Source organism: Bubalus kerabau, chromosome 3, assembly GCF_029407905.1.
Source record: "Bubalus kerabau isolate K-KA32 ecotype Philippines breed swamp buffalo chromosome 3, PCC_UOA_SB_1v2, whole genome shotgun sequence".
NCBI classification, from domain to species: Eukaryota; Metazoa; Chordata; class Mammalia; order Artiodactyla; family Bovidae; genus Bubalus; species Bubalus kerabau.
In genome coordinates this window covers 112,403,290-112,422,855 of record NC_073626.1, presented here as the reverse complement: position 1 = coordinate 112,422,855, position 19,566 = coordinate 112,403,290, and the positions used below count along the sequence as shown (strand labels likewise).

The 19,566-nt window shown below is 41.0% G+C and overlaps 1 protein-coding gene across 8 annotated transcripts in view; it reads left to right on the top strand.

Annotated features, from left to right (window-relative positions):
- Positions 1 to 3,385: 3,385 nt before the first annotated feature.
- Positions 3,386 to 19,566, top strand: part of SPOPL (speckle type BTB/POZ protein like) — a 58,191-nt gene continuing 42,010 nt past the window's right edge. For 3 of the 8 annotated variants that reach the window (XM_055572698.1, XM_055572692.1, XM_055572697.1), the window contains exon 1: positions 3,387 to 3,716. The gene's annotated coding sequence lies outside the window, so the exon portion shown is untranslated. Of the gene's footprint in view, positions 3,717 to 8,263; positions 8,419 to 19,566 lie in introns of those variants that run through there. The other 5 variants (XM_055572696.1, XM_055572693.1, XM_055572691.1 and 2 more) reach the window with 3 other exon arrangements.

Here is a 19,566-nt window from a genome sequence, read left to right as displayed (position 1 = left end):
TCCTGAAAGGCGCAAGGTACAGCAAAAAATAAGGTAAAATAAAATGACTACTTCTCTGTGAACATCATTCTTTCCTGTATAAATAAGACAAGACCCTTACAAAAACATAAAATTGACAAATGTGCTGACTCTAACCAGAAAAAAATAAACCACACTCATTACTTTCAACAGAGGATTTGGTATACCCATTGCACAAATGATGGAAAAACTGAGAATTCAGGGATTAGCAACCACAAGAAGCCATTACACTTTTAAACAGGCCAGAGGGAGGAGACAGTATTGCCAGGGCTGATTCGGTGGTAGGCTTGTCCAGCAGAGTTGGAGCCTGGGAGATATCACAGTTGCTGCAGGGGAGGGTGCCTAAGGCAGAAAAAGAGGGGAATAATACACCAGCTTCTCCACTCCTTCCTTCCTTCCAGGATCCTGACAATGTCTCCTGTTGAATTTCCAGCAGGAAGCCAGTTGACACAGGAGCCTGGGAAATAGTCTGCAAGAGCTGTTTAAGATGTGGAGCAGAGAGGGGAAAGGGCACTGGGTGGATGGGAAGGCAAACAGGTTCAGAATCATAGCATATGCCAAAAGAGGGACACCACGAATTAGTGCATGGCATTAAGTGAATAGTCCAGGACCTAAATCATGTTTTCCTTCAAGTAAAGGAAAATATATCTTTAGCCTACACTGGCTCAAACAAATAAATCAGTAAAATAAAAATCAAACTCAGAAAGTCAACTTGACAAATGAAGCGTAATATCATTTTGTATAAATATCCAGAATTTTTATGGTTAAGTGATTACAACTGAGAAAAATAAAAAAGAAAAGAAAAGAAAGAAAACAGCTTTAGTAGGTGTTCAGAAAGGAAGCTGGGCTTTTTCACACGTTTTGCACACAGTAGGCTCCACATTCAAAATAGAAGCAAATTCTTGCTGAGCTCTTGACAACATGAAAATAAAAACATGCATCACCTTTCCTCTTAAAATTGTAGACTGCAGCAGAACACAATTTTTAAAAGACTAGCCTAATTTTCTTTCTGGGGAAAAAAATATTAAGAAAAGGAGACTGAAGAAGCAATACTGGTTCACTCTATGCACTGAATATTCATAATTCAATTTTAATAAATATATTGATATGATAGAGTCACTAGAATAAAATCCAGAAATCCTGGAAAGTAAAAGCCAAACTTCTAATGGCTATTTCAGCTAAGTAACAGTTAGTACTTAGAAGAGATATAATCTGGGGTAACTGTTGGGGACATTTTGGTTTCTTGTATATAAATTCAATCTGCAATAATGAATAATCAGGAAAAAAGTGTAGCAGTAAGGCCATGTGTCACAGAGGCATTAATAGCGCCTCCTTCAGGGAAGGAGATGCTCAAAACACAACACAGAGAAATGTGAGCAGGTACTTAAGTAGAAAAATGCAAAGTGTGATTTCTGGTAGTTATTCTGCTTTGGACACAAGTGGGCTTTGCTGGTCAGTCCTAGCAGACAGGGTAATACTGTACATCCAAACTGTAGTAGGAGACCTGTCTCATACAGTAGGGAGTTGGTTGTGGGGGATGAGGGGGGTGGGGGAAGGCAGAGAGATGGATGGAGCTGCACACTTACAAAAGTACATTCCAAAAACATCGTCACTGTCATACCTACAGGGTCAAGCAAACATATGCCATAGTTGAAAGCTGCAGTCTTGGGGGTGAGGGGGCTTCAAGACAATACCCCACGGCCTTCAGTGGTGGAAGGAGTGCTGTAAAAGGGAATCTACAGGATGGTGATGCTGTGCAATCAGACCAGCCAGCTAACACTGGGAACAGGGCTTCCCTGGTGGCTCAGCAGTAAAGAATCTGCCTGCCAATGCAGGAGAGGCAAGTTGAGTCCCTGGGTCAGGAAGATCCCCTGGAGAAGGAAACGGCAACCCACTCCAGTACTCTTGCTGGGAAATCCCATGGACAGAGGAGCCTGGTGGGCTACAGTCCATAGGGTCGCAAAGAGTCAGACATGACTAAACAACAAGAACACATGTGAGCAGCATGGGTAAAAAATGAGTGACCAAGGCAAGGATCAGAGAAACCCAGTTAATAAAAACTGGGGAAGAGAAAGATTTCAGTGATGATGAGATTGAGGGGAAAAGCCCTGAGATGGAGTCAAGTGTGGAAGGGCTTGCCTTCCCCCTCCCAGTGCCATTTTTTAATCCTTTTAAGGGTTCAGGTTCTCACTACAGGCACAGTGCCCAGGACCTGTAAGTTTTTCCAGGTTTTATCAAATTGTTTTGAGAGCTGGAAAAGAAAATGTTTTGGCTCTAAAATATATAGAGAATTGCAAAATGAAATTATTAAATATTTTGAAAGGAAAATTAGATGAATCTCATTTTGCATAACAAAACATTGTATTTTTCATGTAAGATGTGGCTACATCTTTTCATGTTTGGGAAGAGGTCTCTATATCTAGGATTTATATAGCCCTAAAGTTGGCCCTTCTCCAGCCTGGCATAGTTCAGATAGAGAAGGTCAAGGGTGCTAAAACTTCAGCAGGGATGGACAGGCAGGGAGGGGAAGGCAAAAAAACAAATTACCTAGGCTAGAAATGCAGGGAAGGGGAGGGAGGCTTGCAGGGAGGGTGTCTGGCAGGTACCTTCACAAAGGCTAGGCTTGACTGGGTGCTGGGATGTGCAGGCGCAGTGTCCCCAGATATGGATGGCACTGTCTGGTTTCTAATTTTGGAAATGGCCATACCAGGATTTCCAATCTGGCAAGCACACTGGCGGCAAAGGGCTCTGAATAGCAGAGAAAACCATCTGGAGGCAGGCGGCCACTCAGTGTGGTGTAAGGGTATGAATGCAGATTTGGCAACAGCTAGATAGCATGGCGTAGTTTCTAAAGCAGGGAGGCAGCAGAAGGTAAGACAGAACTCAATCCATCTGAGGCTGTAGGGCAGGAAGAAGCAGCAAGTCAAGGAACACTGAGGCCCGGAGATTCCAAGGTTCCTGGGTTCACTAGCATCTGATTGGCCCCTGGGCAGCCCCAGGAGCACCGCTGCAGCTCACCCAATGGGCCCTGTGGGACTTCTAGATTGCTGGTCTGGGAGCAGGGCCCAGTTCTACATGCGGTCCCCTGTAGAAGGAGTCCTTAGTCTGAGTGAAACTGAAGCCCATCTGAGATCCCACTGGAGGCAGGGCCCTTTAATATGTCCAGAGAAAACAGCCATGGGGCTGCCATTTCTTGAGTTAGGGTCAGAAGAAAGTGGAGTGATATGCCCCGATTTTGAAGAAGGTTAGAATCTGAGACCCACCCAGTGGGCGTGGCAGAGGCAGATGTTTTAAATAAACTCCTCTAACCAGAAACCGCCCTGATAGGCATTAGGGTGTGTCTCTCTGGGAGGGGACCAAAGACCCTGACCTGGAGACATTGTGATGACTGAGCAGAGATAAAAGAGGAGGAGACAGCGGCTGCACCTCTAGAGTCACTGGGGGCTGCTGCAGAGGCTGGTGATCCTGGCTGGAGAGCACAGTGGAGTGTTCCAGGCTTCCCCTGGGACTATCTCCAAGGACCAGAATCAACGCAACTTCTCAGGTTACCTGGGAAGCTGAGAAGGGGCAAGGTCGGGGCACCAGCAGAGGAGAGTTTAGCTGGCCACGATGAAGAAGGGAGAGATCATCAGGGACTACTAGATCATGGCAGCAGCGACCGCCTGGATCCTGGCACAGTAAAAATATTTCCAGCAACCGTAAGTGACCTTGGGTGAGAGTTCTCAGGGTGCACCTAGAGTGATGCTCTAGGGGCCTTGGATAATCCTGTAGAAGAGATCATTTTTGTTGTTTTCTCACATTACATTGTGAATAGAGGACTTCCAAGTAGGGTAACCAAGATTTTTCCAAGACAATGTATTGTGTAGGTAGAGGTATTGCTATCTCACTCATTGAGCATTATGGATCCAGAATCTAGGGATTATTGGTGGTTTAAGAGCCTCAAAATGTTTCAAACTTGGTTAAATTTAATATTCAGTTAAATTTCTAGAAAATGTAACAGTATGCCAACTAGTATGCTGCAACTCAACTCTTACTCTCCACATGGTGATAAAACAACAAAAATCCTTTCTCCTACAGTAGACAGAGTATGCAAAGAACCAAAGCATTAAATACATGAATGTGTCTGAAACAAGGGAACATCTCAAAATATTTGACATATCATAGCTGAGGACATGAAAATAAAAAATGCCAAGGAAGGACTTAAAAGACATAAAAGAACCTGTTCTCAGAGTTCTGGTGCCTATTCTGTTTTCTTGGAGTGATTTTTAAGTGATAAGTACATCAAACTTTCCCTTTTGGGGGGCATCACTACACAAGAGTTCTAAGTATAATGCTAGAGTTCTTAGGTTTTTAGATCCCTAAAAAGTGAATATTATAAATGTAAAAGTACTACAAAACTAGGAATTTATATGCAAGATGAAAAGCCAGAGATAAGAAAGAAATGGAGACAAAGGGGAAAAAAATGAGATTATGTGTAATCGACAGGCTATTCAACAAAGGTTTTAGTGTTTTCCTCCAGAAAAAAAGGCCTAATATCAACAACAGTGAAAGATAATTACCAAGAGTTTTTCTTTTCTTTCCACCTAAATTCCAAAAACTAAATGTTAAGTGTCTGATCACAAGTGTTAGCTTGTGAAAAGTAAGACCAGAGTGGTTCCCTTGAAAAAAATTTCAGATAGGAGGGAATATGGTTAGCAGAAGCCAGCTCACTAGAAGAGAAGCATTTGGTGAACCACATTAGTAGGGTAAGGGTATGAGGCAAAATGTCCAGGGGAGCTCAGAGAGCATGTCACTTAGAATTCATGAAGGATACTGTTTGCTAATAAGCACATCGTTACTTCTGTTTTATCTCTAAACAGAACGTAATATTGGATTTATGAATTCTATAGGTTTTGACAGTTAGAATTGGACAATGATAGTACAAAACGGGGTGCTAGTATGGAAAACACTGGTAAGTCGGTTATGCCATGAAATGGAAAGAACTGTGATGTTTAATTTAGAAAAGAGGCATAAGATGCCACAGTCACTAAAACATCAAAGTGGAGTGCATGGATAGCTTTTCAGACAGTCTCATAGGGCTGAGTCAAGAAGGTTCAAAATCTGGTCCTCCTCTGTGTGCATTAAGCTCAGAGAAGGAATGGCTCTTCTGATCTGTGCTAACTGCCAACCTATTATCTGCAATAAGAGTTTCTGAATCAGCCACATCCACTGAGAATCTGACTGGTTTCCTATAGAAAACCGACAGTGAGCAGAAAAATCAGTTATAATAAAGTTTCTTGGCATCTAAGGAGTTGGATGGTCATGACGGCTAACGCCTTAAGCAATGCAAACTTGATACATGACTGGAAGCTCACTGTGCTCTACACCAGTGATAAAGCTGTTACTTATTTCTATATTTTTAAAAGTCACTTATGGCAGCACTAAACTAAAACCTCTTTTAATAATCTAGTTTTCTAATAGGTATCCAACAAGTAGGAAATCAAGAAAGGAAGTTCTTTAGGGGATTGGTAATAAATCTTTAATCTATGATGATCATAGAGTCATCTTTTACTCTGCCAAACTTCTCTTTTTTGTGGGGTGGGCATGCCCCAAGACTTGTGGGAACATAGTTCCCTCCCTCAAGGATGGAACCTGGGCCCTCCACAGTGAGAGCAAGGTGTCCTAACCCCTGGATTATCAGGGAATTCCCAATCACATTTTTATTAGCATTAGTTACAAGCCATATTCAGTTCAGTTCAGTCATTCACTCATGTCCGACCCTTTGTGACCCCATGGACTGCAGTACGCCAGGCCTCCTTGTTCATCATCAACTCCCAGAGTTTACTCATGTCCATTGAGTCAGTGATGCCATCTAACCATCTCATCCTCTGTCATCCCCCTTCTCCTCCTGCCTTCAATCTTTCCCAACATCAGGATCTTTTCAAATGAGTCAGTTCTTCACATTAGGTGGCCAAAGTATTGAAGTTTCAGCTTCAACATCAGTCCTTCCAATGAACACCAAGGACTGATCTCCTTTAGGATCGACTGGTCGGATCTCCTTGTAGTCCAAGGGACTCTCGAGTATTCTCCAACACCACAGTTCAAAAGCATCAATTCTTCAGCACTCAGCTTTCTTTATGGTCCAACTCTTACATCCATACATGACTACTGGAAAAACCATAGCCTTGACTAGACGGACTTTTGTTGGCAAAGTAATGTGTCTGCTTCTTAATATGCTGTCTAGGTTGGTCATAACTTTCCTTCCAAGGAGTAAATGTCTTTTAATTTCATGGATGCAGTCACAATCTGCAGTGGTTTTGGAGCCCCCCAAAAATAAAGTCAGCCACTGTTTCCCCATCTATTTGCCATGAAGTGATGGGACTGGATGCCATGATCTTAGTTTTCTGAATGTTGAGCTTTAAGACAACTTTTCCACTCTCCTCTTTCATCAAGAAGCTCTTTAGTTCTTCTTCACTTTGTGCCATAAGGGTGGCGTCATCTCTTACAATTTACTGTTATTTTATCAGTGGATAAATTCACCAAATACTAGCAGAAAAAGAATGATATATCCTAATACTGCAAAGAGAGCAAGCCTAGGGGAAAGACTGTAATAATACCCTGAGGAGCAATTTGACATCCTGTGGGGGCAAGTATATTGAACCACTCCCCAACTAGAATTCAGTCAAGTATCAAGAGCCACTAAGTACCACTCATTTCTTAACTCACAGTTGGAAATCTTCTGAAGGATTTATTGCAGTTCAATTCCTTGAACATATTACATTTATTAGTGCATAATAATGGTCAATTAAAGAAAGTGCATGAGTGATAAGAGGTTGAGACAGCTAAAAGGCCTGGGCAAAAATTACATGTAATTTGTACTGTTTCTGTCACATACCATAAAGTTAACACACACCCACAATGAGTACAGCAAATAATAGTATTTGGTTTTCTTCATGTTTGGAGAACATGAAATTCTGCACTAATATTTCCTCTCCCTACAGTCCCCAATACATCAATGCTCATTTTCACTTCTGTTTTTTAAAGTGAAGAAGTGAAGTCGCTCAGTCGTGTCCGACTCTTTGCGACCCCAGAGACTGTAGCCTACCAGGCTCCTCTGTCCATGGGATTTTCCAGGCAATAGTACTGGAGAGGATTGCCATTTCCTTCTCCAGGGCATCTTCCAGACCCAGGGATCGATTCTGTTTTTTAACCCTTTGCCTAAGGCAACTTTGAGACCTGATTATGCTGATCTTATCTCCTTTCTGAAAATCTGGCTGGAGCTGTTTGTATTCCACGCACGTTTTTTGTGTTAAATACACAAATAAGATTATATTCTCTGAACTCCATGAGGCAGTCACCTCATCTCTTAAGACATTTGCTTAGCTATAGCTCTGTTTACCAACGTCCAGTCTCTGGATGCCTCCTGCTCTGCTATGCTTCTCAAGCATCCTTCAGCCGCCCCTCGGCGGACCCCCTCCCTTCCTAAGCCTGATAAGTTACGGCTCATCTCCTCCTATGCAAAACGCTTCCACCGTGGCACTTCATTTGCCTATCAGACTGTTGTCTTTAACCCTATTAAGAGATTGTATACTCCTGTTTTGTTGTTGCTGTTTTTCCCTTTTGGCCGCGCTGAGTGGCTTGCGGGAACTTAGTTCTTCACCAGGGATGGAACCCGCGCCCCCTGCAGTGGAAGCGCAGAGTCTTAACTACTGGACCGCCAGGGAAGTCTCTATACTGCTGTTTTTGTTTTAGGAAGTCATATAGTTCTGAGCTCACAGGAAGCGATCGGTACAAATTTTATCTTGGCTTTCCAGCCTGGTACAGCCCTAAGAAAACCGTGCGCAGAAAACAGCAGCCGCCTCTTACACTGACCCTAGGTCAATTAGATAAGTTGTTAGGGGGGATCAGTGAGTTTTTTAGAAAAGTTTTATGCTGCACTGAAGCGGGGGAGTCCCTACCAGGAGAGGCTCGGCCGGGGATGTGGAGCGCGGCAGGCTGCGAGCCAGTGCCCGGCGCAAACGGCGCCGGCTACATTCAAACCACGGCGGCGGATCCGGCCCGGGCCGGAAGTGCTCGGCGCAGGAGGGAGGGAGGGAGTGACTGCCTCGCGAGCCGCCTCCGCCGCGCGCATGCGCGCTCGGGGGCTGGGGCTGGGGCCGGAGTCGCAACTCGGAAGCCGGGGCCCGGACGGGCCCGGAGTGGGGGGGCTGCGTGGGGGCGGGAGCGGCGGAGGCGGCCGCCCCTGGCGGCGGGTTTGTTTATCCCGGGGAAGAAGTTTAGGAGCGGGAGACAGGGGAGAAGGGCGGACTGGGGAGGAGGGATGCGGCTCGGCGGAGGCGGTCGCCACAGGGACTCGCCGCCATCACCTCAGCCGGAGAGGAGCCGCCACTGGGACTGCCCGCTGCTACCCCTCACGTCCGGGTAGGTGCCCCTCCCCCGCCGCGGTCCCGGCCACAGCCGTGGTCGCTTGCTCCCCCCTCTTCCCTGGGACTCACCTGCACTGGAACCCAGCGGCCTCCTCCCGCATCTCGGCACCCTCCTCCTCCTCGGCCCAGGACCCCCGCTCCTGAGGTGTGCCTCCAGTCCCCTGGACCTCCCTAACCTCTCGAGTGTCTACTTCCCCTGGGAATCATCCCCTCCCCCATTGACTCCCTGCTTCCTTCTATCAGGATCCCCCCGACCTTCCTCCGCAAGCCTTGCCCCTTTGCCTGGCCCAGTCTCCCCCCTTTATAAACTGTAGACCTCCGCGCCCTCCCTTCAATACCTTGTCTGTTTTCCCACCCTGAGTCCTGCCTAGAGCGAGAAACTGTCCTCCACCCCCGCGTTCACGTCCATACCTCCTTATCCCAAAAGTATACACTTGAAAGTATCTCCATTACCCCGTTTCACGATGAATTCTCAGCTCTCCAGCCGGACCTCTCGGTGCCTCCACCCTGGTGGCCCTGCCCTCAATCTCCCTACCCCCAGATATGCATTGCCCTCTCAGAATTCTCCCTCACTAGGGACATCAGAAGGACTCTGCGGGTCAGGGTCCACGACGTCCTGACTTACCATCTTTCTGCTCCCTCTGCCATCATTTCCCCTCAATCTTCAATCTATGCATTTGTGTAACTGAATTACTGAAAGGCAAGGGGATGGGCAGGATTTTCTCCTTCAAAGCAGTAGGTCGAGTAGAAATAGGATTCACCTTCTGCTTATCCCAACTTTTGGCATCTTTCTCTGTGAATAGTGTCTTTCACAGCCAGACTTCTGAAGCTTCTGGTGCTTTGTCTGTATTTGAAAGACTCCTGGGCCTATATTATTTCATTATAATATTCATCTTCCTAGTTTTTCCATAAAACTGATGAACGTCCTGTTTCTTAGGCTGGAAATTTAACTAATAAAAAAGTTCATACTTTGAAACATTACATCTCTCCTGTCATAATGGGGAAGGTGGAATATTTCAAATTATCATCCTCCTATTGAGATAAATGGTGTCCAGTGGTTAAGAACTCAGACTCTAACTGAACTGTCAGGATCTAAATCCCTGCCTTTCCATCTACCATATCTGGCCTTGAGCAAGTTATTTAATCTCTCTGTGCCTCATATTCTTACAGCTGTAGAATGTGGATAGGAGTGTACTTCATAAAATGGTGGTGATAATTGCATAACTTAATTCAGGTAAGATACAACAGTGCCTCATAAAAGTTCAATAAGTGTTCTTTATCATCATTTCTTAGCTTGATTTGGCTATTGGTTAATTTTGAGAGAGGAAGTGGAGGGAAGGAAAGCTGTCTTTTGCTTTTTTTATTTTAACAGCTTTTTTGATGTAGGTATGATTCATACTTTGTTTCTGTATAAAGTAGTTCCTTCTGGTGTGAAAAGTATAGTTTTAGCTCTGTATTTTCAGGTGAGTTACCAGGCTATATGTTGTATCATTTTCAAGTATCTATTTGGAAATTTAAAATTATCTTTGTTTTGGGAGTAACTGAAATTGTGTAGCATATTTATCATAAGGAAAAATGAGGATTTTACTGAGGAAAATTGTAGTACTGCAGTTAAATACTCAAAACTGATAAGATACTTCATACCTGCTTGTCCTTTATGTTGAATTGCTACTAAGGCTAGGGCTTTGGCTTCATTCAGAAGACATTGCTTTTCTCTTATTGATGGGTTTTATTCACATGACTGTGTCTTAATGTTCCCCAAGTTTTGCTCTTTAAAATCCTGACTAATTTTGTCATATTTGCTCGCTTCCTGTTCATTGTTTTCTTGATACTTTTTTCAAACAACTCACTTCTTTGAAAAGTCCAAATAAGTTCTGTTAACTTAATGTTGTTAAGTAGTAAAAGTTTGGAATCACAATTTGCTGTCCTGATTACACATAAAAACATGTGCATATGGAACTTTCAAATATTTTGCCTATGTATAGCTTAAAATCTTTTTTTTTTTGGTATCACCAATGGAATGTTCTTTAAACTTTGGGTGACACTGCCTCTACTGCTTATGCTATTCCCTGACCTAGAATAACCTTTGCTCTTTCCCCTGCATATCCAAATTCTACGTATCTTCCACCTCTTACTGTTTCCACATAGTTCCTGCCAACATTGGTTTCTATTTCTTGGCGTTCCTACTGTCTGTATTCTGCATTTTTGGCTTTAAATTATATAGACTCCCTCAGTTCAAGAAAAATGAATCCGGTAGAATCATACTTTTAAAGTTGGTAGAAACTTTGAAGGGGTGGAATGAAATTAACAGTTAGTAGCTACTTTGTGCTAAGCACTATTACTGTGGTTTTGAAAAGAACCATTCTTTCCAAAAATATTTAATGAACACCTACATCATGCAGTCCATGGGGTTGCTAAGAGTCAGACACGACTAGGCGACTTCACTTTCACTTTTCACTTTCATGCATTGGAGAAGGAAATGGCAACCCACTCCAGTGTTCTTGCCAGGAGAATCCCAGGGACGGGGGAGCCTGGTAGGCTACCGTGTATGGGGTCACACAGTGTCGGACACGACTGAAGTGACTTAGCATAGCATAGCATAGCATAGCATACATCATGCCAGACTTTGGGGAATACACAAGAGCAGCCCTTTTTAGCAGGGGTTCCAGTAAATATCAGGTCCTATTGCTCTAAAGCATCCAAAGTACGTAATGAATTAACTACTCTTCAATGCATCTAGATTGGTGCTAGCTCTGCCCTATGCTTGAGAAAGAACTGAGGAAATAGTCACTTAACTCAGTTTCTGTAGGGTTTAAGTCCTCTGAGAAAAGTTCTATTAGAGAATAATAATACGGATTTTTTTTTTTTTTTTGTAATTTATATCTTAATGTGGCACTGACAGACAATAAGCAAGCAAGAAGATAAAATTATCTTCTAAGAGCACTAGTAAAATGTTAAAGATAATGATAATCACTAATACTCCTAAAGCACTGGGCTAGCCATTCTTTCAAATGATTTATATATATTAACTTGTTTAAACCTCTCAACAATCCCCCTTTGAAGAGCCTTAATTATATTTCCATTTCACAAATAAGGAACCTGAGAATCAGATTACTTCTACAAAATCACACAGCTAAGTAAGCAGTGGAGCCAGGTCATATGGTTGTAGAGTCTATTATCCTTTGTTGCCTCTCAGATCTTCCAATTCTTCATTGGTTACTTTAAACAAGATTTCTTCACCTTTCTGGAAAAAAAATATTTTTTTGTAAAAATCTCAGCAGTGGGGTTTACCTGTCTTTTGTAATTAATCCTAGGGGTAGTGGGAAGCCATTGGAGAATGTCAAACAGCTGAATAAGTTGCTTAAATTTTTGCTTTAAAACCATCACTTGGCCGCTCTGTTGAGGACATATTGGAGATAAGCAAGAGTAAAAGCAAGGAGACCAGTTAGGCCAGTGCTTCTCAAACTTATCGGTGGTAAAGGATCTGTTTTGTTTTGTTTTACTTTATAGTTTGTGTGGTACTTTGGTAATGTACAATAAAATGGATATTGTGGCAGTGTCTGTCAATTGCTCTAAAAATTTCTGAGTGCCCTCTGTTGCTGTATTTACCTTGTCTGACACCAATAACAAAGAGTTTGTGGATCAGTATGGGTCCACAGATCACACTTTGAGCAGAATTGAATTCAGCTATTTTTGTAATTTAAGCAAAAGATAATGAAATCTTGGTCCAGACTTGGCAGTGATAAAGTAGCTGAATTTGACAAATATTTGAGAAGTAGAGTTAATAGAATTAGGTGGTGGATTCGATTTGGAGGTCTAGGGAAAGGAGAAGGCTGATTTCCAGGGTTGGTGGTTCTTGTGCCTAATACAGGGGAATACTGGGGAGAGGAGAGCAGTTTTGTGTTAGTTTCTGGTAATAGGGGACATGTTGATTGTAGTTCAGTGGGGAATAATCAGTATATAGCTGTTAATGGATGTCTTAATGTGGAAGGTGGGGGATGAGATTGCCTAAGCAGAAAGTACATAGAGAAGATAAAGGAATGTGGCCCCCTACGCCTCTTCAGTATTTAACATTGAGAAAAAGAAATGGAGCAAAGGGGACAGAGAAGATATAGCCAGAGGTTGAAGGAGATTTTCCTTAGCATCACTGAAGCCAAGGCAATAGACCAAAAAAGGAGGGTGTGGCTAATCTATGTTGATTGAAGCTGAGAAATCAATTAAGTTGGAAATTAGAACACAGGGCTTCCCTGGTGGCTCAGTGGTAGAGAATCCACCTACCAATATGGGAGATGCAGGTTTGATCTGTGGGTCAGGAAGATCCCCTGGAGAAGGAAATGGTAACCCACTTAAGTATGCTTGCCTGGGAAATCCTATGGACACAGGAGCCTGGCGGGCTGCAGTTCATGGGGTCACAAAAGAGTGAGACATGACCTAATGACTTAAACAACAACAAAGAGTACACATTGTATTTTATGGGCAAAACATTTAATGTCTCAGTTGTCTGTCCGTCCATAAACTATTTGATTATGAATTTTGTTTTTTGAATTTTGTTCATTTAACTGTCTGCCAAAGCAACAGTTACAGATTTAGGGTAAAATGTTATCTATAACATGAACCATGTCTTCCTTCCTGAGCTCAGAGCCATGTTTCTGTTTATCACTATCTGGGTGTTCTATAAGCATCTCAAACTCATTCATTCATTTATTTAGAATATATTCAAATAGAATGTAGTTTTTAAGTACTGTTTATCGAGTATTAACTATTATTAGAGTTTTCGAAATTCACTTAGACCTCAGAGTCTAGGGGCAATGGACAGTTAAATGTTGTGTAGTGTGATTAGTGCTATCATAGCAGTTTATTCAGGTTGCCTTGTAAGCAGAGAGAAGGTACCTTAGGGAAAGCTTTCAAAAGAAAATAGACCATTGGGCAGAGCATTTCGGAAGGACAAATGGAGGGATGGAAAGGGCAATGCAGGGGTAGAGGAGTTTATTTTGAAAGCTTGCAAAGGCAAGGGATTGTGGCTGTCACGTATGGGTGGTAGATGAGAGAGTTTGGCCATACCATCCAGAAGTTTGTCCCTTGAACTTGAACATCTTTCTGTTTGCTGTTTTGATTAATATCATCACTACCTATTTAGCCACCAAACACGGAGATAGCTTCTGAATACCTTCAAAACATAAGGATTTTCTTTGTTATTGTCCTAGGTGGTGTTTTGTTTTTGCTGGTTAGCTTTATATTTTATAACCTATGTTTATAGAATCATTAAGTAACTGATAGTGTAACTTGATATTTTGGTTATATTTTAATGATTTTCTTTTTTTGGATGGGAGAAATTTTATACATACAACTTTTTCTCAAATTTAGAGAATTAAAATTAAGGCCTTAGTAAGGATTGCTAGGAGTTTACTCCTATCCATCAGATATATGGTCAGTGATCATACTTTGGGTCTCAGTGGAATAATAGCAGTCCTCTGGTACCATAAATGCTATTTTAGATAGTCTAAATGGTCTGAGACTTAGTCTTACATCATAGTAGAACACAGTTTATTTTCAGGGATTCCTTCACAAAGAATGTTGTAATTGGCAAAACCTTAGTTGACAAGAAAAAAGTGTATTAGAAAGAGAAATTATGTTAAAATGGGCTTTGTTGTTGTTCAGTCACTAAGTTGAGTCCGACTCTTTGATTTCAGTTCACTCAGTCGAGTCTGACTCAACCCCATGGACTGCAGCATACCAGGCCTCCCTGTCCCTCACCAACTCCCAGAGTTTACTCAAACTCATGTCCATTGAGTAGGTGATGCCATTCAACCATCTCATCCTCTGTCGTCCTCTTCTCCTGCCTTCAATCTTTCCCAGCATCAGGGTCTTTTCAAACGTGTCAGTTCTTCACATCAGGTGGCCAAAGTATTGGAATTCTGACTCTTTGCAACCCCATGAACTGCAGCATACAAGGCTCCTCTGTCCTTCACTATCTCCCAGAGTTTGCTCAAGTTCATGCCTGTTACATCAACCATCTCATCCTCTGCCGTCCTCTTCTCCTTTTGCCAGCATCAGGGAGCTCTTTTCCAGTGAATATTCAGGATTGGTTTCCTTTAGGATTGACTGGTTTGATCTTGCAGTCCAAGGGACTCGCAAGCGTCTTCTCCAGCAACACAGTTCGAAAGCATCAATTCTTTGACACTCAGCCTTCTTTATGGTTTACCAACACAGTAAATAAAGGTTCTAGAAGACATCTGTTTTAAAAAAACAGGATAGTCTCTATCAAAAATTTTGCTTCTGATAACCTTTCTTAAGTTTTTGTAGAAACATCATTAGATTATTCTAATCTGCTAAGGCAGTCTTCCTTCCATTTTATATTAAGAAAATTGTAACTTAAAAAAAAAGTGCTTTTATTAGTTCCTCCTGTCTTTTGCTCGTCTTCTCCCTGGCTTTTAGTTTTTTAAATCTTAATAAATTCTTGTACGACAACTATATATTTTTTGTATATTATGGTCCTTACAGGTACACTTTCCCAAGTCTTTTATTTATATATACATATGTAGAACTCTTCAGATAGTCTTCAGACTTACCTACGTGTTCTCAATGAGGACAGGATAATTATTAGCATTAAATTGTGAATTATATAACTGTGAAATAGAACTTTACATACATAAAAAATAGTTTTTTAAAAATTTGATCTACAGATATAAAATAGCTTGCTTCAAACTATGGCTGGGATAGGTTGTTTATACACTTAAAGCATAAGAAATATAGGAATAAAAATAATTACGAATAACGGATACAAAAGAAGAGAGGTTTCACTCTGCTATTAGGTGATGCAGTATCTCAAAGGTTGTAGTGTAACTGAAAAGTAGTATGAGGCTTTTAAAATATTATTTGAAATTTAATACACCATTAAAGAAGATACCATTGTTTCCTGTCTGGGTATATTTACAGAACAAATTTTCAGTTTTGTGAAAGTTCATTTTAGTCTCCTCCCTCCTGCCCTATCAAAATTAAGTGATTTTTAAGGTAAAGTGTACAGTTGGGTTTTTTTTTAATTGAATTTTTTAGTTGTAATCTCGATGCAGTTTTGGTGTTTTAGTGGGAAATTACCCTGAAAGGTAGCTTTAACCACTAAGACAAAAGCAGACAAAGAAAAAATTGAACATTATTCATCCTGAAATTATCACGGCAAATATTGACAGGAATATTTAAATAAATTGAATTTTTAAAAAACATTTATTTATGGACTACACTAGTTCTTTTTTGCTGTGTGTGGGCTTTCTCTAGTTAAAGCAGGTGGAGCTACTCTTGCTTGCAGTGTGTGGGCTTCTCATTGTAGTGGCTTTTCTTGGTGTGGAGCACAGGCCCTAGGCACACGGGCTTCGCTCCTTACAGCACATGGACTCAATAGTCTCAGCTTTCCGGCTCGAGAGTGGGGGCTCAGTAGTTATGGTGCAGGGGCTTAATTGCTCCTCAGCTTGTGGAATCCTCCCAGGTCAGGGATCAAACCCATGTCCCTTGCATTGGCAGGCAGATTCCTATGCACTGTACCACCAGGGAAGTCCTGAATGAATTGAACTTTATTTATTTAAATTTTTTTGGCGGCCACTCTTAGGATCAGTTTAAACCTTTGTTAACCAGTTAGCTATGCGATACGGCCATTAAGTTTAACATGTCCAGTTTTGTTAGAGTAGTTCAAGTAGGGCATGGGCATACACTGAGCGTATTTGGTCAGTTCTGGTTGCATTCAAAGTATATTTTTTAAAAAACTGAAGATACTTAGGTGAGCATTTTTATCAGTGGCGTTTGAGAACTGGCTTGAATCAAGTGGTACTGGTGAGGTATCTTGATTTATGCTTTCCTGTTGATTTTATTTTCTCAGGTATCTCATTTTGGCTGTTATTTTGTCTGCCAGCGTTTTTTCCCACCCAAAATTCTTTATTTCTTCATCAAATTGTATAATGAAACTAGTTATTTTTCCCTACCAGTATATAACCAGGTTAGTTCAATGTGGGCCTGAGAAAGTGACAACTTACTCCAGTGGAATTTACCTTACGTTTACCTGGAATATTGTCATAGATCATTATGGGGAAGAAATACCCTTTTTAAAGCCCTTGTACCAGACCTGTGAGGTAATTTAGATATTTTGTCTTACTTACTTAGCACTAACCCAGGAGGGCCATACCGTAAGCTTTTGAAGTGTACTTGCCAGCAGTTACCAGATGCACTGTTGTTTTGTGTGCCAGAGAGAGAGCACTGTCAGTTGCAGTTATAAAATGCCATCAGTTTCAGACATACTAAAATATATATATATAAAAAGATGGGTATCTTAGAATTTGTGAAATGTGCCATTAGTGCTCTTTCACTTTATGGTTATCACCCAAGATCATCAACATAACTAACCTCCCAACATCAAGTGAAGTCAGGATAAATTTAGTTTTACTTTACCTCAGAGATCTCTAGGCAGTATAGCATAGAAGTTAAGAGTGCATCCAGTCTGCTTTTTAATAGCTTTTTGACTTTAGGTAGGTTACTTAGCGTCTCTGCCTCAGTGTTCTTATCTGTAAAATGGAAAGGATCACTGTACCTACCTTGTAAGAGTTGTTACAAGAACCAAATGAGTTTTATTTACATTTAGAGTTAGAGTAATGCTTTCCACATAAATCGCTTTGTGTAAATGTTGGTTAATTGAAAACAGTTAATTAAATAAGATTCTTATTCTTAATCTAAGAATAAGGAGATGCTTAAAAGGAAGGGGAAAAGGATCTAATAGTTCATTATTATTTTGTGCACACAACAGAGATTAAAAGTATTTTACTACTTTGTCTTTGAAAGTCTAATGTATTCGTAAGATTGCAGTCTTGACGATTTTGATACTTAAATTCATAAAAATAATACTACTGTATAAGGGTTCAGTGAAATCCGCTTTCCTTTCTGTTATGACATATTTAATCAGAATATTGATGTGCTGTGACAGATGTCTTAAATATAACCTGTTACATACTTGTGATTCCTGTCAACCTCATAAGGAATTCATTCAGAAATATTTTTAAGAGTTTCAATATTAAAGAACTGTATTTAAGACATCTGGCTTCTGCACTGTGAAATATATGGAGGAAAAGTTTTTATTTTTATATATGAGGCAGTTTTTATTTTAAAAGTTTTAATATGTACGTGATTTTGTTGCTTCACTTTTTTTTTTTTTTTTTTTGGCCATACCAGGTGGCATGTGGGATCCTAGTTCCCTGACCAGGGATCAAACCCGTGCTCCCGCCCCCTCAGCATTGGAAGCACAGTTTTAACCTCTGTACTGCCAGAGAAGTTCCTGTTGCTTCATATTTTTTTGGGTTTATTTCTTTCTTTTTGGCTGCACTGGGTCTTCCTTCTTGAGCCAAGGCTCGCTCTAGTTGAGGGGGCTACACTCTGTTTGCAGTGTATGGGCTTCTCACTGCAGTGGCCTTTCTTGTTGGGGAGCATAGGCTCTAGGTGCATGGGATTCAGTGGTTGCAGCACGTGGGCTTAGTTGCTCTGTGGCATATGGGATCTTCCTGGACCAGGGATTGAAGTCGTGTCCTGTGCATTGGCAGGTGGGCTGTCAGCCACTGGACCACCGGAGAAGTTCCTTGTTGCTTCATTTGAGATTTATAGTCTTGTCATTTACCCTGATGTAAAAATAAGCCCTTCCTTTGAGCTTCCTGGTATTTCCCCTTTTCCCACTTTTGCCTTGTTTTTCTTTCTTTTTGTTTTACACTCACATCATTCATTTATTCCATAAATTGACCAACTGTTAAATGCTGGATTCTGTATTTCAGTAATAAATTGGAAATAGCCCTTGACCTGGACGACTCACTATTTGGGATTTTTAATACTGTTTAGTCATTCAGTGCATAGGCACAATACTGAAGACTTGATATATCCACTCTTTTTGTTTCAATCCTCATAACTACCCTGCTAGGATAGGTCATTACTTTTCAAATGTTTCCATTAAATAAATGGCAGAGAAGAGTGCCCTTTTAGGTGGTGAAGATCTGAGTGTGGTCAAGGTAATGTGGAGAGGGAGAGCTTTGGTGTTAAAATTCTTTTCAGATTAGTGTCTTCTCCTAAAAATGATTTGACTGTTGCATTCTGTTACCCTAATATAGCCTTCTTTGCTTTAATGTAGAAATGGTTTAGATTAGCATGAGGGAGGATTTTTTTTTTTAAGTGTTCTATCCCAGTTTTGGCATGGAGGAGACGTGGCACTGGGAATCAGATTGTGTTATGTTTAGCCATTAAAGTTGCTTATTTATTATATATTGATTTGGTTTTCCAATTTTAGGTAGACTTTTATTGGAATGTAACATATGTTCATGGACATGCATGTAACATACAGCAACAACACCCTTGTGTATGGCTTCTTAAATCAGTTTTTATGTGATACATCGGTATAGTGTGGTAGCTTCTTCATTCTCATTCTGTTGTATTCCATCCCGTTGTATGACTGTGTATATATAAATACTGTAATTTATCCCTTCTACTGTTGATGAACATCTTGGTGGTTTCCAGTTTTGAGTCACAATGCCTAATGCCCCTATAGAGTCTTCTTGTACATATCTTTTGCTGCACATATGCACATAATTGCTGTAGTAGAATTTTTGGATCATATGTGCTTTTGTTCCATTTCAGTTTATATTACCCAGTGTTTCCAAAGTGTCTTTTCAATAGTGAATGAGGGTTCTATTTGTCCCACATACTCTGCAACATTTGCTTGATATTGTTTGATTTATTTAGCTGTTCTGGTGGGTGTAAAGTGGTATAGCTAGTTTTTCAAAATATACATGATTCCTTTCTTCAGGCATACTCATATACCCCTCCTGTGTGCACACCAAAGGAAAATAGAGACTTGTATATTTTCATCAAACTCATCAAATGATTCTGGTTGCCTTGTCAGTTGGTAAGATGCAGAGTGTAAAACAATTGTAAGTATGATTTAAGGCAAATAATGCTGTCATGAAAATTGCAGCTTCACTGTATAGTCTACTGACTTTCTGATAAATGGTGCATTTCTGCCTAGCTGTTGCTAAACATGGGAAAGGTTTTAAGATTTTGCAAGTTGGCAAAAAGTTCTGTAGGCCCTTTTATTGAGTTAGTCTGTAGGATTGCCCCAAAGCTCTAATTA